The sequence below is a fragment of the Bombyx mori genome, chromosome 21, assembly GCF_030269925.1.
Source record: "Bombyx mori chromosome 21, ASM3026992v2".
NCBI classification, from domain to species: domain Eukaryota; kingdom Metazoa; phylum Arthropoda; class Insecta; order Lepidoptera; family Bombycidae; genus Bombyx; species Bombyx mori.
The window spans coordinates 12,685,516-12,698,068 of record NC_085127.1 but is presented as its reverse complement, the minus strand read 5'-3'; the positions used below and the strand labels follow the sequence as shown (position 1 = coordinate 12,698,068).

Genomic DNA, 12,553 nt, shown 5'->3' with positions numbered 1-12,553 from the left:
TTAATTTGATTGACAAGCATAGGCAAGTGAACTCTGTTTAAAAGTTTGGAAAATACATCGCAGAAATTGCCTTTTTATGAAAGAAACATTACTGGTGTATCAAAGGCCTTTCCAGTTTCACCAGGACAGGTGGGCGAGCAAAGGCTCAGCCAGGAGGATTGGGATTTGCTAACAGCTACCCGAGTACCTCCGAAGGAGACCTAACAACTCAAGAGCAGCTGCTTTGCGAATTGATCTACAACCGGATCGGAATCGCGACCCGCTGAGAATATCCGGCTAGGAACTCAAGATAGTAATTGGGAACAAATCGCGCACGGTCATCCGGTCCCAAATTAGGATTCCTTTTTTTTATACCAGAAACCGATATACATACTTACATGCGTTTAAATATGTACATAATAGTAGATAATAGGCACCCAGACGAAGAGCAAACAAATCCGTTGGGTTGTGTGGTATACCCCATGTGGGAATCGAACCAACGACCCTTGGCGCAACAATCAGGATCGCTAACTACTACATCATGTGTAGTAGTGAGAAATTGTGTATTGGTTCACCTTACAAGCCCAATTTCAGTACTTTTAAAACGTTCGGATGCACAGCTTAGACGTTTTTGTAATTTTTTTTTTTTTTTTTTTTTATTGCTTAGATGGATGGACGAGCTCACAGCCCACCTGATGTTAAGTGGTTACTGGAGCCCATAGACATCTACAACGTAAATGCGCCACCCACCTCGAGATATAAGTTCTAAGGTCTCACTATAGTTACAACGGCTACCCCACCCTTCTAACCGAAACGCATTACTGCTTCACGGCGGAAATAGGTGGGGTGGTGGTACCTACCCGTGCGGACTCCCAAGAGGTCCTACCACCAGTGATAAAAGTAATTATAGCTTTATTCTGTCTGTGTGCTTAGTGCGAGTTTTTTAACGTTCTCGATAGCGTAAAAGTTAACTCAAATTTGTATGGAGTTGGAACAACGCCCCTAGCGGCAAACATAGGTAAACGTTCCAACTCCATACAAATTTGAGTTAACTTTTACGCTATCGAGAACGTTAAAAAACTCGCACTAAGCACACTGTTGGTCTCCCACGTCGCGTTTCACTTAAATTTACGGCTGACAGTATAATCTCTGTGTACCAAGTGTTTTAGCCAGAAAGTTCTATCGACGTCATTTACACGCTTTAAAACCAGCTTCGGCTGCATCTAATCTTTCAATTAGATTTCACCAGGTTTCTTTGTTGCGTAGTCGGACCGACTCACTCATGGTTCGTCTGGTGTTAAGTGGTTACCGAGTCTCATGAGTGTCGACAACGTAAATGGTGCTGGGCGATGATATTCCTACATCGTGGAAGTCATTCGTAAAAGTATGTTACCCCTTTTAGCGCTGAGCTTATTTTCACAAACTTTGCAGAAGTTTTCTAAAGGATCTGTGGCGTTTAAGAACGCGATTTTTTTATGATGCTTAAGCCGAAACACACGAGAGGTGGAAAAAAGAAGATAGTATACACGACACCTTTTTACCGTCGAACGACAAAAAAATAATTAGGTTTATCTTAAAACTGTGTAAGCCGCTGCAACAATAAAACTCCTATTGTTTTTTCTTTTTTTATTGCTTAGATGGATGGACGAGCTCACATCCCACCTGGTGTTAAGTGATTACTGGAGCCCATAGACCTCTACAACGTAAAATGCGCCACCCACCTAGGGATACCTATAAGTTCTAAGGTCTCGAGTATAGTTACAATGGCTGCCTCACCCTTCAAACCAAAACGTATTACTGCTTCACGGCAGAAATAGACAGGGTGGTGGTACCTACCCGTGCGGACTCACAAGAGGTCCCGCCACCAGTAATAAGTTGACCAGTTAAGTAAATGTTTCAATTGTGGTATTAATTACGGACTCCCTCAGGTCTTTGAAAAAAAAGTACCTACCTTGTAAATAATATTAACCTAAAAAAAAACAAAAATCAATGCTAAATTGGTAATTAATCAGCGAATACAATAATCAAACCGAACCTTTGAACCGATACTAGGATACTGTTTTTTTTCAAAATTTCACAAATAAATATTAAATTACGCACAAAACATTGGGATTACACCAACATAGTCTATCATTGATAATAAATACACTTAATTAAATAAATAAGTAAATAAATATTTACTAACACGCCACGTTAATATTGGTCCCCTGATAAGTTCGTAAAGAACTTGTGTTACAGGTACCAGATAACTGAAATAAATGTAAGATTTTGACTATACACGTACATAATATATTTAATATACATCCATAACCCTGGAAAACACATTTTATATTTATCATACAAATATCTTCCCTTGGCGGGATTCGAACCCGCGACCCCCTTGTGTAGTGACCATGTCACTTACCACTACGCCAGACGGCCGTTAAAATTGTAGTCTATTTCGTCATTGAAAAACATAATCAAGATCACCGGTAACTAAGACAGTTTCCAAGTCTAGTTACTTTTCTTTATTTTTTTTTGTTTTTTTCTAATTTAGGTTCTAATCAATGTTTAACAATCTATCAAATATAACCGGGTGTAAGATGTGAGAATAATATTTTTGGTATTAAACTTCGTAAGAAACATTTTTTTAATGATACATATTCACGAATAATATAGTCAATTTATTATTTCTGACTTTTTGAATATATTACACTTTTCATGGTTCACGGATGACGAACGTGTTATAAAGTCGATAGTTGAATAATGTGCTAATTAAACAGATAAATAGACTGCAATAATTAATTAATCAAATTACTCACGCTAATCTGTAAATTTTATAATAGAAGCTGTCTTTATCATTGTGTTTTCGCAGCGTTTGTTTGTTGAAAAAAAATGTTTATTCGTTATTTCTACTACGTAAATCTATACTAATATATAAATCTACAGTGGTTTTTACGGATGTTCCGTTGTAACTACTGAACCATGCATCCGATTGACTTGAAACTTGGTATCAATGTAGAAAATACATGTACTTAATGGATAGGCTAATATTTATATGAGTGTTGGACTCCCTAATTATAATGACAATAAATAATAATGTTAATTTTAAAAGTCCAGCAAAGGCGGGCGATGACGGCTAGTTATTGATATAGCTTTTAAGAATAAAGAAAAGAGAGAAAGAAAAAAACAGTTAGATACCTTTTAGGTGCTAAACTTTATTTCCTCTATTACATTCTTTATCTTATATCATTATTGGAAATTAATAGTATCAATCGATGTACATATTTGCACAAAGAGCCCCTTGGCTTAGATAAAAGTGTACGTGACACCTGGCAGGCAGGTGGTGGCTAATAAAAACACAAGTTTACCGTTTCATAAATGGATACTTTAATGTAATTTTTGTTAAACACATTATATAAAACACACGCTTACAAAAAACTTAGATTAAAGTTTCTTTATGTTATTACAAGATAAATTGATTAGCTACGTATTGACATATTGTTACGAGTTATAGCTAAGGATAAATAAAAACTCATCACCGAAATACTAATTAAATTTCTATTTAATTATTAAGAAATTGTGGTAGACTTCTATCTATCACTTCTTTCATGAAGTGATCCCTTAATCGCTTCGCTTCGAATAGAGCTCTCAAATATATTAAGTGTATAATCTATGAATAGAGCTTTATTAGTGTCGTGTTTGCCAACGCTTTTATAGTTATGAAAACATCAAGATGTTCGAGAACTTTCAAGAGATGTTCCAGTTGTTTCGATATCCGTTGTCGCTATTTTACGGCAGATGGCGTTACTGTTATATATTTGTTATATTTGGTACACAAATTAAATCATATGCGTCGCTAAGGATCAGATCACAGATCATAATGTTAATCAATAAATACTGGTGGTCGTCCCGGATACATATATTTATAGATAGTCCCGTTTATTAACATTTCGGTCGGTATTAACTTCACACGCCTCTGTTGAGACAGCGAGATCATACGCCGACTGAGCAGGGCTGACCCTCGATTTGGTGAGTTGTTTCCCAGTTCCTCTGAGGACCCTTCGAGAAGGTCTTAAATGATCTCAATTAGGCAAACTTTGTTTTAGATCAATTTTTTCCCCTACATACTCACTGGTAGCCTAAGGGGATATTTCAACTTCTCGCGTACGGGTAGGTGAGCTTACGGACTCAAGTTGAAAGAATTTACTAACACTAACCCTAGCAAGAGCAGAACTGGTGGTAGGACCTCTTGTGAGTCCGCACGGGTAGGTACCACCACCCTGCCTATTTCTGCCCTGAAGCAGTAATGCGTTTCGGTTTGAAGGGTGGGGCAGCCGTTGTAACTATATTTGAGACCTTACAACTTATATCTCAAGGTGGGTGGCGCATTTACGTTGTAGATGTCTATGGGCTCCAGTAACCACTTAACATCAGGTGGGCTGTGAGCTCGTTCACTCATCTAGGATAAAAAAAAAAAAAAAAACTTCGTCGAATTGAAGTCGTTGTGACCCAAAGGAGAAGGTGCATTTGTCCGGTGCATTCGTAACCTGCGATGCACCGGTGTTCGAATCCCGCAGGCGGGTACCAATTGTTCTAATGAAATTCGTACTTGACAACTGTTCACGATTGACTTACACGGTGAAGGAATAACATCGTTTAATAAAAGTCAAACCCGCAAAATTATAATTTAGTACGTACCTAATTACTGGTGGTAGGAAGTCTTCTGAGTCCGCACGGGTAGGTACCACCACCCTGCATATTTCTGCCGTGAAGCAGTAATGCGTTTCGGTTTGAAGGGTGGGGCAGCCGTTATAACTACACTGAGACCTTAGAACTCATATCTCAAGGTGGGGGGCGGTATTTACGTTATAGATGTCTAGGCTAGAAAAGGCTATGTCTATGGGAGGTAGTGTTTATTTTATAAAAAATACAGCAGTTCCTTGTCACTTTCCCGTCAACGAAAGGTTTTGTATGACATAAGAATCATGTGGTCGAGTTATGCACTAAGGCATGTTATGAGCTGGAGTCATGGTCCAGACGGCTGGCTGATCCTTCGGCTGGTCGTAGGACCGTCGAGGCGATTCGCCCGGTCCTTGTGGATTGGGTGAATCGTGACAGAGGACGCCTCACTTTCCGGCTCACGCAGGTGCTCACTGGGCATGGTTGTTTCGGTGAGTTCCTGCACCGGATCACAGCCGAGCCGACGGCAGAGTGCCACCATTGTGGTTGCGACTTGGACACGGCAGAGCATACGCTCGTCGCCTGCCCCGCATGGGAGGGGTGGCGCCGTGTCCTCGTCGCAAAAATAGGAACCGACTTGTCGTTGCCGAGTGTTGTGGCATCGATGCTCGGCGACGACGAGTCGTGGAAGGCGATGCTCGACTTCTGCGAGTGCACCATCTCGCAGAAGGAGGCGGCGGGGCGCGTGAGAGACGCACAATCCCGCCGCCGTCGAGCGGGGGCCAAGGAGGCGGATCTCGCCCAAGCCCTGGCCCTCTAAGTGTTTCGGGTCCCCCTCACATGTCGGTCTGGGGACCGGCGAGGGGGGCCTAAGAAGACGACGTGCAAGCTGCTCTGCACGCGTTTTACGCAAGAGCATCCGGGTGATGGAAGGCCGGCTATCCTCGAATCACGCTGGTTCTGGCCCAGCGGGGTATTCCGTAGGGTAACCCACTCTAACCGGCGCCATCTAGGCGGGCTTCGGACAGTCTGCCGACCGAGAGGGCTGGTGGTCGTGGCGCCGACGACCGCCAGTCCGGCGTCCCGAGGGGGAGGGTGATGGGAGAGATGTGCTCCGCACTAAACGCTTCACTTTCCTCCCTTTGCCTTGTCATGAGTTCTGTCTCATGCGAGGTTTGGACGTTGGTTGTTGAGCGACAGGAGGTTTTAGTCAGTTCGACTCTGACATACCCCGCCCAGTATCCCCAGTAAAGGGCGGAAGTCCGGCGATTTCCACCTGACAAAAAAAAAAAAAAAAAAGGCATGTTATGAGTTCGTCCTTTTTAGTGCGGTTGTTCCTATTTCTGTGGCGAAGAACTCGTGCATCAAGGTAAAGTAGCTGTTATTCCGAATGCATTAAAGTCTTTACTCAATACTAAACTATGCATACATCGTTTTATAATAATGGAATGTTTTATTGTTCATTTGCAAAATATAGTACAATTTTGATTATTTTTTGTAATACGATTCAATTCTTATTTGTAATAAGTAGTATTATAAATATATTACATTACTGTTACGTGCTTGGGTTCGGGATAAATAAAAATTCTACCGAAATACAAGTTAACACTGTATTAGCACTTAGAACACTTAAAACACTTTAAGCAAACACTTTAAAATTCTCAATTCGTTTCTTCCGCTTCGCTTCAGGTGATTCGTTCGCTATTTCGCTTCGAGTAGTTCCGATTACTGACTGACTGCGTGCCATCTCTGCAACGCTTTTATAGCCGATACCACATCCCTAGAATTATCCAGAATATTCCACACAAGTCGAGTATTGTGTTTCCGCTATCTGACAATAGATGGCGTTGTACTTCTCGAGCGTTCTAGATGCCATTAGATCCTTTAATATTCGTTCGACTTTTCGGCGATAGATGGCGTTACTCTTACCGGCGTAACATTACTGTAGTATCTTCTAACTTTTTTGTAATTTTTTCTTTTTGTTGTACAATGTTAATAGTGGAAACATGTTTGGTTTATTGTTTAACCTATATTTGATATGTATGAAGTACTATGTAATTTATATAAAGTCTCATCTAATGAAACATCGTTTTTAAAACATGCTAATTCAGATTTTTAGTGCATTAACATTTCGCATATCATACAATCGAGTTACTCTGAAACATCGCCTGTTTGTTGTAAACTAGTTCTTTAGCGTTTTATATCCAAACCGCAGACCGCGACCTTGTACTAAGATATTGAATGAAAACTGATTAACGTATATCGTAAGGTCCCTTTAATTAAATATCGTATCGTATCGACCAGGGATTCCCAAAGTTATTTTGTCTACTGCCCACTTTGAGAATAAATTCTTTTTTAGCGCCCCCATTCTTTCACCTACTTAAAAACCACTGTAGCGAAAGCTCAGTCGGTGTCTAAGAGTCCTCCTAGATAAAAATTACAAATCACCTCCCAATTCTCTACACAACGCCCCCATTTTTTTCTGGGTCTCTTACCGCCCCTCTTTAGGCCTGCAGCACCCACAAAGGGGCGTTATCGCCTACTTTGGGAAAGACTGGTATAGACCGACATACAATCCGAATATTGTTGTTCGTATACCTATACGTAAGTTTATCTTAAGAATCTTGTGTCGTATGATAGGTACCACTACAAATATTTCAAGTTCGTGGGTAATTCTTTGAAAAAATTAATATTGGGGGCAACTCAATTTTTCCGAATGCTTTTTCCAGGTAAACATATCCTTGAATAAATTAAACTGTTTGGTTTTCTACTTTATTTAGAGCTGAAGAGCTTTAAAGTATGACTTTCTTCATTATAATAAATGCAAGCTATTTCAATTCATTTATACATTCAGTACATAATTCATTCAGTACTTTTTTTTATTGCTTAAATGGGTAGACGAGCGCACAGCCTACCTGGTGTTAAGTGGTTACTGGAGCCCATAGACATCTACAACGTAAATGCGCCACCCACCTTGAGATATAAGTCCTAAGATCTCAGTATAGTTACAACGGCTGCCCCACCCTTCAAACCGAAACGAATTACTGCGTCACGGCAGAAATAGGCAGGGTGGTGGTACCTAGCGGTGCGGACTCATTAGAGGCCCTACCACCAGTAAGTGGTAAATACATAATAGTATTATTTATTTTCTGTCTCGTTGAAACTTATGATTACTCTGTTATTAATGTTCCAGTAATTCGATTTAGCGTAAAACATTTTACACTTTGTAGTGAGAAAATATTATGCAAGCGAACGATAAATTTGCAATGTGATTCCGCAATCATAATTAAATAAGGCGTTAAGTAATACAAGAGTCGTGTTACGAGTTTTTCACTTGAAACATTCGTTTTGAAGCTATTGTCATCTCAACATGTTTAAGATTTACTAAGAATTGAAATTAATGCGTAGTCTATCATTTGCTTTATAAGCCTACAGTGCCATAGCTAGTAAGCAATATTAAACATAGGTACCTATATTTTTAGTGCCGTTGACAATGTTACTAAATTTATAAAAAAGGTGCCTGATTAAAATATTTAAACTGGTTTAGTTTCAAGTTTATTCGATGCCCACTTACGGCCGTTTTCAATAACGTATCTGAGTTTTCGGATAGATAGCTATCTCCGAATATCAGCAAGAGCGTATCTATCCTTAGTTTGCGTTTCACAATCACGGATAAATGCTATCTCTCTTTAACCAACAGTAGATAGCTTCTTCCCTCCGATTTATCCGAGCCTCTTGATACGTTTCGTTCTACTACAAATACGAAACAACATCAGGTTCAAGACTTATTTTATTTTATTCGAAATTATAACTATAATTTAACCAGCATATTGTAGACTATCGTAAACACATTTGTTTATAACAAAAAGTAATAAAAACATATGTAGATTTTTTTAAATTGGACGTATTGCTATTTTTATCCTAGTCGAAATTATGAAACGAAACGTTTTGACAGTCCGTTTGCCAATAAGCAGTGATCAGTTTCTTTTGTTTGTTTTTCTATTGTTTACCTACTTTATTAGATGATGACTTACCTCCAAAACGCTTTAAAACTTTCGTTTATAATTCTAAGTGTGTTTATAATTAAAGAGCTACAGTGAAATAAAATGAATTCTGTAAGTATCTATGAACTACATTGATAATAATAATTTTACTTTGAAAACTTTGAGTTCAAGTTTAGAAAATATATCTTTTTCAGTCAAGAAAGGCAGCACCCATGACAAAAGATGAGACGATGATTCTAGCAGAACTTGTGGCGGCGAAAAAACATTTCAATAATAAGGCAACAAATGCCACAAACAATAAATTGAAGGAGCAGGCTTGGCAAACCCTTGTAAATGATTTTAATTCGTCGATTCGTCGTTTCCCACGAACTCCATCGCAGCTTCGACTAAAATGGGAAAACTTAAAGAACGCTACGGCAACATAAGAAACAACCTTAGTAAGGTTAGTATAATTAGTTGATTGTTTGTCTCTAATAACACATTGATAAACATGATTTTTTCTTCAGGTTGCCGTAGTATTTGAAATAATTATGCTCTTTGTTACAGGCTGGAGGTGGTAAGGATTGCAGATGAAATTTTGGATAAAGCATGCACTTTGTTGTAGGTCACATATAATATTTTTAACACTTTTACAGCCAAGAGGAAACAAGATGGAAGAAAAGAAATGCAAGGCTAGCATAGGGACAATGCATTAGCAGAATATCTAATAGCAAAAAAGAGACTTGACTTGGAAAATAAAGAAAAGGAGGTTGTTGTAGCAAAAGTTAAGTTAGATTTAGATAATGCTAGTTTAAAAAATAAAAAAATTACTTAAAAGGAATATTAAATTTCATAAATTAAGTAGGCAATAATAATTTTATGTTAGATAGTTTTTTAAGTATATGTACAAATTCTAAATTATATATCTTGCATGTACTAACTACCATGTAATTATCATTTTGGAAAATAAAAAATAGTCAAATTATCTTTGGAGTTTATTTTATAAATTATCTTTGGAAGCAATTATTTATAAGTACATAGTTGTATTTCAGATGTAAGTTTTGAAAAATTGTTACGAACAATTATATTATTTTCCTGTAATGTATCTGCGACTGAAATTTCTGATCCTAATTCTTCTAAATTCATACTTCTGATGATATTATGCAGCATGGCAGCTATAATAACAGCTTGCATATTTTCTAGTTTTAATCTACTTTTCAATGATATACAGGGAGTCTTCTTTTACAAACACCAATGCATCTGAAAATTATACATTATTCGCTTACATTATTTTACAATACAGTATAACAAACTCTTAACTAAAAAAAAAGATTACCTCTCTATAGTATTTCTTGTTTTAATATGTGATTAATTTTAAATCATTCCGATTGAGTATGTGGGTTAATTAATCACGTTAAAAGATAGGGTTGTGGGGATAGCCTCTATCGGCAAGCAAATAGCAATTTCCAAGTCCACCTTGTTATCAATGTTCTCTTGATATGTAGATAATTTATTATAATAGTGTCATATTAAATTCATATAAACACCTAAATATATAATATAAATAAATAAAAATATAATAATAATATATAATAATAATAATATAAATAAGGTAATATAAATAAGAAATACCTTTTCAATCGGAATGGTTAATTATAGTTGTATCATGAGTAGACCCAGGCCATCAAGCAACAACATTTTGAAACATCAATAATGCATTGCACACAAATTACACATTCAAAATACTCTTTTTCTATTTCTAAATTCCTCTCCTATATTTGAATCTGTAACACAAATATAAAATGTAGAGGTATCAGTGTGTAATAAGAATGAAGATAAATAGCCTACCAGGTTATTGTATTAGTATATGAATGTCATTTAGGGCACCATGGGAATCCAGCAGTATTATAGAATTCCTGTTGAGTGTGATTTTGTAACACAACAAAAATTAGGTATTATTTTGCTATTGCTATAAACAAATATAAGTTGTAATAACGAGTACTTTTATGGTTAAAATTTATCTTACCTTTTTGACGTTACACTCAAATATGGTCTCATTAAATTAATCAATTCATTCACAACACCTTTGCTCAGAAATCTATAGTCAAATTCGTAATTATTGATCTTCGCCATGTAATTCAGACGATCTTTATTTTCCTAACCATATGATATCGGCCTCACTATCACTATCTGCATCACAATCCATTATCATTTGAAATAATTCCATATCACTATCATCACTGCTACAATATGCCATTATGAAGAGAAACAATTATTAAATTATAGCGATTTACTTTCGAAAGATAAACATGTAACCGGCCGATTTTGACAGATAAGCGAATGCCCATACTGGAGATAGCGCTGCCTACCGGAGAGTTACTTAAAACTCATATTGAAACGAAAGTAAGCACGATTTGTATGAGCGTTCTATCTTTAGCAGGCTATCCGTCCTCCCGACGATGGATAGATAAATCCGATAGGAACTGCTGCCCGTCGATAGGTTATTGGAACGTAAGTAAGGACAAAAATATAGATTTGTCTATCTTTAGTAACCGAAACTAGGGATAGATAGGTTATTGAAAACGGCCGTTAGTGTTAAGGGGATGGCAGATTTTCATTTAAGATATGCCCTATGTTGAGCTATGAGAGCGAAAATACCAACAAACATCAGTCAAAAGGAACAGCCAACAATCTTGGACAATCTATACTAATATATAAATCTACAGTGGTTTTTACGGATGTTCCGTTATGACTACTGAACCGTGCATCCGATTGACTTGAAACTTGGTATCCATGTAGAAAATACATGTACGTAATGGATAGACTAATATTTATATGAGTGTTGGACTCTCTACGCCAGTTGCGGGGGCGTTAATGATGAGAATCTTTGTAGGATGAGAAATAATAATGTTAATTTTAAATACCCAGTGAAGAGGATGGGCACATCTAGTTGTGGAATAAAACTACGAAGAACATTTTTGGAAGCCAATGCAATTTCTAAACATAGTACCTACCCGTAACAAGCATAGCATATGATTATGTATGTCTTCATTACACTCCTTCGTCTTCCAAGTTACTTGTGGACTTTTAGTAAATACAATGTCTTAAATAAATAGCCCCGACAGGATCGCCCACGGATACTTTCATAACCACATTGAAATATTTAACACAATTATCATGCCACAAATGATTTCCTTATTTACATACATTGTGTAGGTATTTAATTTCTATTTTGTAACAATATTAGTTCGATATACTGATAGTGTGTCTATTCTGATGCTGTGGTGAGTTCCTTACCGATTAGCAATTAACTCCTTTTTTATCACGCTATGGTTAGCTTGATTTATATCTCTATTTATATGACGGATTTTTTAAAAGTAATTGTAATCAACTTCAAGATGACCTATTCATTTGAATTTTTGCCCACGCAACAAGAACTGATACTATACGGTAATACAATAATTAGGGACTCTAGGATAAAAAAAACCTTGACGTTAAATTATTTCGACTTGCTAATAACACTATTTTGTGTTTGTTTTTTTGACTAAATTCATATTATTTGCCAACAACTCTACTTCTAACCTTAGCCCCCATTGAAAACATCGGTAGTAGGGTGTAAGCCGGTTTGGGATGGTTCTACCATCACCATTCTGCCTATACTGCTAATGACCTTCCAGATGCATTATCGGTGCCTTTAGGTATTCCTAACACCGTCCATCTTTCTCGATGTGCAACTTAACCCAACCCAATGAGTTTCTCGCCGGATCTCCTCTGTGGGTTGTAAATTAAACAAGGTAATTAATTATAAACAAAATAAATTAAACAAAACACTACTCTTGTTGAGGCAGACGTTAGCAGACTTTTTCAGGCTAAGCCCTCTGAGCTTGGCCACACGTCCGGTGAGGCCACAATAGCTTAGCCCTTTGAAG

The 12,553-nt window shown here is 37.3% G+C and overlaps 2 long non-coding RNA genes across 2 annotated transcripts; one reads left to right on the top strand and one right to left on the bottom strand.

Annotated features, from left to right (window-relative positions):
• The first annotated feature begins 8,602 nt into the window (after positions 1–8,602).
• LOC134200884 (uncharacterized) lies at positions 8,603–9,609 on the top strand. The gene is made up of 3 exons (XR_009975984.1): positions 8,603–8,756; positions 8,840–9,087; positions 9,192–9,609. It is a non-coding gene; the product is annotated as an uncharacterized LOC134200884 (long non-coding RNA).
• LOC134200885 (uncharacterized) lies at positions 9,607–11,546 on the bottom strand. The gene is made up of 3 exons (XR_009975985.1): positions 10,651–11,546; positions 10,257–10,408; positions 9,607–9,884 (listed from the first exon to the last, which is right to left on the bottom strand). It is a non-coding gene; the product is annotated as an uncharacterized LOC134200885 (long non-coding RNA).
• Positions 11,547–12,553: the final 1,007 nt, after the last annotated feature.